A 6,394-nucleotide genomic window follows, 5' to 3' on the forward strand; every position below is an offset into this window, starting at 1 on the left:
CTCTTCCGTTCAATTTGTGATTTCAGCAGCTCAGCACTAGCAGTCAGCACAACATAGTAAAATACTATAAAAAAGATGGATAAGAACATAGATTGCATAGACACCGACGAAGAGGACGAAGAAAGACTAATTGAAACAAAAATAACTTATAACACTAATTATAAAAAAAAAAATTTTTCCTACAAATGGTTAGAAAAAGAAGAATTTAGGCATTGGCTAGCTCCTGTGAAAGAAAATAAAAATTTATGCAAATGCATTTGTTGTAACAAAACTATAACGTGTGGAAAGACGGAACTGCAAAAACATGAAAAAAGTTTATTTCATCAAAGGAACTTTAAATCAACTAAGTCAACTAAAAAATTGAATGTACTTTTTGAAAAAGCGACTAAAGAAAAAGACGAGCAAATGGAAAAAGAGAAACAAATTAAAAACGCTGAAATAATTTTTTCAAGTTATATAGCAGACCATAACATAGCATTCTGTAATATAGAACATCTAGTGCCAATGTTGAGAAATGCTCTTCCAGATTCCCAAATTTTAAAAGGTGTAAAATTACATCGACAAAAATGCACGTCTATTATAAAAAATGTTATAGCCAAAGTAGAAACTGAAAATTTGATAAATATCTTAAAAACTGTAAGTCTAATTTTAAAGTATATATTAATTATTTTGAACATCAATTTATTATTTAGTATTTCAGGAACATTTTTCAATACTGATTGATGAGAGCACTGATATTTCTACTCGGAAGAACCTGTGCATTTTAGTGCAATATATTCATTTGCAAAATCAACAAGTCCAAGTGCAACTTCTGGAACTTTTATACATAGATGCAACTGATGGCTCAGCTGCAAAACTATATGAGACTTTTAAAAATTTCATGCAAGAAAAAGGTATTCCCCTAAAAAATATTGTTGGTTTAGCTTGTGACGGGGCCGCAGTTATGATTGGAAAACATAATTCTTTTTATACACGGTTGAAACATGATGTGCCACATGTTATTCTTTTAAAGTGCATTTGTCATTCAGCGGCTTTAGTTGCCAGTAAAGCATGTAAAAAACTACCAAACACCTTAGAAGATTTGCTGAAAAATATTTATTCATATGTAAGTGGAAGTTCAAAGCGTTGTCAACAATTAGAAGAGATGCAAACCTACTTTCTACAAAAACATTATAAGATTTTGAAGCTTAGTGGCACAAGGTGGTTGGCCACACATCAATGTGTAGAAAGAGTTTTGTTAAACTGGGATGTATTGATAGCGTACTTTAATATAGCTGTGTTCGAAGACAATCTAAACTCTGCTCAAACTATTTTAGATTGTCTCCAAAGTACCAAGATAAAATGTTACTTTCTTTTTCTAAAATTTGTACTAAACTACATGAATGAATTCAATGCTTTATTTCAAAGTAGAACTTCTTTAATAACTGTTTTAAAGAAAGAAAGCGTAAGATTATTTTTTAAAATTAGTCAAAATTTCATAAAATCATCTTTATTGAAAGAGGGTTATTTAACCAGTAATATTTTGCATCCCACAAATTATTTGCCTGTTGATAAAGTTTTTACTGGACATGAATGTGAGTCACTATTATCCACATTAACACCGAATGATCAAAATGAAGTTCGTTTAAATATTTTGTCATTTTATATTACTACTGCTGAAGAAATAATCTGCCGATTGCCTATTAATAACGCATTGTTTTCTGAATTTGAATTTATTACACCGTCCTTTGCTTTAGAAGCGCATAAAAGTGATATTCTGATCAATCTTGCGAATATATGTAATATATACAAAAGTTTTGTTGATATCAATTCTGCAAAATATGAATGGAGAAATTTGCCATTTCATTTTACTCAAGATGAAAAAGAAAAATTAATTCAGCTTCCTGCAATTGAATTTTGGCTTGAATTACAAAAAATGCAAGACTTCTCAGGTAAATATTTGTTTAAAAATATTGCAAAAATAGCACTTATTGTTTTAACGCTGCCACATTCAAATGCAGAAGCGGAAAGAGTGTTTTCGGTAGTTAATGATATAAAAACAAAAAAAAAGAAATAAGATTGGAAATGATAATGTCAACTCAGTATGTGTAATAAGATTAATGTTTAGTGGTGAAGGTCTAAACTGCACCAATTTCAAACCGAATCCAAAGCATTTTGAAAAGTTTAACAAAGATATATATTTATAAACTATTATTTTTAATTCTTATATTATATAGTTACATTTAAACAAATATGTGTGATGTGCAATCAGTGCAATAATATCTTGTCTCTATTCTTATAAGTGAGATTTTTGTTTTGTATGTATAATATATCTAATAAAATTTTTTATTTGGTCGATATGTACATTGCATGTACATATATATATAAGTATATGTATATATAAATATACATACCTATAATTTTTCAAATGTAATGTATAGTATGTAAGAAGCGCAATATTTATAAAGTTCATTTTAAGTTCCTAACTGATATTACGGCTGTTAATCACGTTCAAAATAAAATTATGAAAATTTATGTTGAAATTATTGTGCTTTATTTTTCTCTTAGACATATAGCGTATTTATATGAACATATTGCTATATGTATAGCCGTTTTTTTTACCACTAAAACAGTAATTTTTTGTTATTATTTTGGCGCGTTGATTTTTTTCACAGAAACTCAATACAACGATAAATTTCTATACTGACAACTGACAACAAAGAATTACTGATTTAGTGGTAAAACATGGTTGGAAAACATAATAATTTTAAATTTGCCGCTCAGAGGGAATTTCAAGATAAAAGTGGGAAATTTTTACACCGATAGAGGGACGGAGCGTTTGTCTCATATAACATCACTGGCGGGAACTCACTCTGCATATGCCCCTTATTTAGGGATCCGAAACATTTTCTTCTTACGAGAAACGAGTCCATCTCGCGGCGACGCCATGTACTACGCCGCTTGCCTGACCAACCTGGCGAGCGCGAGCAGTAGTATAGGTATACGCTGTAATGGCTAACTGGTCCGCACAGTTTAACTTCTTTTCACTGAAATTTGGAGAAATACCACCGGCATTAACATTACACATATTACGTAATACCAAAGCATACTACAGGGTCTACAGGTCGCATAATTGGATTTACATGGATTTAGACCGAGGGATGCGGTTAGAAAAGATGAAGAATGCGTTTGTAAAGAGTATATAAATAAATGCTTGTAAATACTTTTTTATCACACAAAAATTTATCACAACGTGATAAATTAAAGGCCCATATTAATAGTTGATTCTTATTTTAAAAATTTCCTTAAGTTTAGTCTTAATACATCTTCTAAATTCATAATCGATAAATAAGCAAATACACTGAGAAAAATTTTTTTTTTAATGACAAAAATTCATTTTCTTAAAACCATATCTTTTAATGCAAGTATTCGTTCGTTCTGTTTAAGTAAAAATATTTACTTTGAAGTAAATGTAGGTGTTGTGGTTAGGAACGGAAGCCAGTTAAACAAAGATAGCGTTTTATAGAGAATATTTATTAAGAGGTGTACTCGATGCCGTTACCTGGCAGACTGACTTTTTGAGGCAGCTTAACCGATAGGTGTCGCTTACGACTGCAGCGCCTTATGCACGCGTTATACAAAGAATGTCATACAACGGATCATGAGCGCGGAGTTTAAACGAAAATGCGAAATACGCAATGCAAATCTAACAGTAGGAAACTATAACGTAATTTCAATTCAGTTTTTTGCTTATAAAATTCCATTTTAATATTTAAAAAAAAAGTAGAAAAATTATTTAAAAATCTAAAAAAAATACCAAAAATGAGTCTATATGTATTTATATGTGACGTTCAGTGCTTCATCTGTGAACATGTGTGAAAAAATCCATTGACCAAATTACGCTAACCAAGCTTGTTGGAAAAAATGGCGTAAAAATTGTTCACACACTTCACACCGAAATACAATTTATCACATGAAAGAGAATAAAAAACTATATCATAACACACATTACCTGCATCAAATCACGAAAAAATCATCACTTCACAAAATAAAATGTATGATGTCAATTTTAATTATTTTTCACAATTTTTTCGCTTTGTTCTACCGAGCAAAAATTAACACGTCTATTCAGCTCTATATCTCATCAAAAGTGAGCTAATACAATAACAATCTAATGACATAAACGACAACTTCTAGTGCGACTGCAGCGCTCAAAAAATGTTGTTGACCAAATTACGCTACTTTACCCTACATATTATTTTAAGTATATTATTTTGTATTTGTAAATTTTTTACATTTAAATAATGATTTTACAAATATTATAATAATATTATTAAACTTAATTAAATTATTTTCTTAGATTAAAAAATTTGATTATTTTAAATATAAAAATAACATAATAGTAAATATTTTTTAGAACTAAAAAAAAAAAACACTTGATTAAAAATAATAATTTTTCAATATATATATTTTATAATAAGTAAATATTGAACTTAAAAAAAGAAAGAAACTGTTTTATTTAATGCAATTTTTGAATAAATGACATAAGTGTAACACTTAACATAAAGTACATGATTCTCTATGTATTTAAAACATGTTAAAGGTTTCACTAAAATATAGGTACACTTAAAAGATGATAATACATATTATTAATTCAATAAAATAAGAGCTCAAAAATATTTTTTTAAACGATGAAATTTAATTAAAAATTATTAAGAAAAAAATTTTGATTATTTTGAATTAAAAAATAATTTAACAGTTAATATTTTCTAGAACTAAAAAAAAATATTTAATAAAAAATTATAATTGTTTAACATATTTATATTTTAAAATAAGTAAATGTATGCACATAAAGAAAAAATTGTTTTATTCAATGCAATTTAAAAAAACAAAATAATTGTAAATCTTAGCATATCCTCTAGATATATATTTTTTAATAAATATATTTTTGTAGTAGATGATATATATTATTAATTCAGTAAAATAAAAATTTAAAAAATATGATGTGGAAACTAAGGAACTTAATTATATTGTTCTCTAAGATTAAAAAATCATATTATATTAAATATAAAAATAATCTAACAAAGAAAGGGACCCAAGTATCCTCCTTCAATTTCGATGAACTTTTAATATGTCATTCTCCAGACAAAACCAAAAATTAAGCTACCGCTTATTCGTGCCCGTTCATATTTTTAAGGAGTAAAAACACCTCTTAGAAGAAAATCGGTTTTTTTATTTCAATATGCAAATATCGTCGAAACTAGGAGAGATAGAAAAAAATGGTCTGTATAAAAGTTAAATGGCTTTAAGAGTACTTTATTATTATAATTAAAAATAACTTTTTTATTGCTCAATTTTTTATTTATCCCCACTACTACCAATTTTTTTTAATTATTCGAATTTTTTTTAACTAAATTATTTTAAGACAAAATCAAACATGTGTGATAAAGTTATTTTCCAAAGTACCATTTTCGAGAAACAATTATAAACGCCTCTATATGCACATCATCCGTGCTCGTTTATGCTGCGCGCACGCAGCAATTCTTCACGCAGCACGTTCTGCTCGCATTTTTGCATTTAACAGGGGATAATGTTGAAAGCAAATCTATTTCCGCAATAATCTGCGGATGTATAACTACACTGAGGGAAAAATATCTTAAAATAAAAAAATTTTACTTAACACACAAAAATTATTTACTCGGTGGGTCCTAATAGGTTATTTACTTGCAGTCAAGTTAAAAAATTTCTTAATTGAAATAATTATTTAAATAAATTAAAACAATTTTCAGATGGTAGACAACATATATGTATTCTGATAAAAAAAATACGTTTTTAATTTTTGAAATAAAGTTCCAAAACCAAAAAAATATTTATTATAGAAAAATAAATATAAAAAAAAGATAAAATAATATTTATCAATACGAATTATTAATTTATCTCGGATAACAAAATAATTACTTTAATAAAATAATATTTTTTTTGTAATTATAATTAACGATTTTAATTCTAGTAAGGATTTAATTGAGTTCAAAAAATTCGATAAAGAATCAAAAATATATATACAACCAAGAAATGGACAAAACATATTTTGAAGAATATATTTATTTTAATCTATGAAATATATCATTCAATCAAATAATACTTTTCACAATTATAGTAATTATTTCTTTATGAAATATTTTTTTTATTTTGAAGTAAGTAATTTTTAAACTACGTATTTAATTATTTTTCATAATATAATAATTTACTTGAAAAAAAATTTTTCCTTAAATATAAAGACGCAGTTAATAAATTAAATCACAATATTTTTCTGTGTAACATATTTATTATACTTTATACATTACATTTACTTATATTACATAAATATACATTTTTATATTAAATTTAGAGTGATACAATTAAATAATTAATTATT

This window comes from Wasmannia auropunctata, unplaced genomic scaffold, assembly GCF_000956235.1.
Source record: "Wasmannia auropunctata unplaced genomic scaffold, wasmannia.A_1.0 LD336101.1, whole genome shotgun sequence".
Classification (NCBI taxonomy): Eukaryota; Metazoa; Arthropoda; class Insecta; order Hymenoptera; family Formicidae; genus Wasmannia; species Wasmannia auropunctata.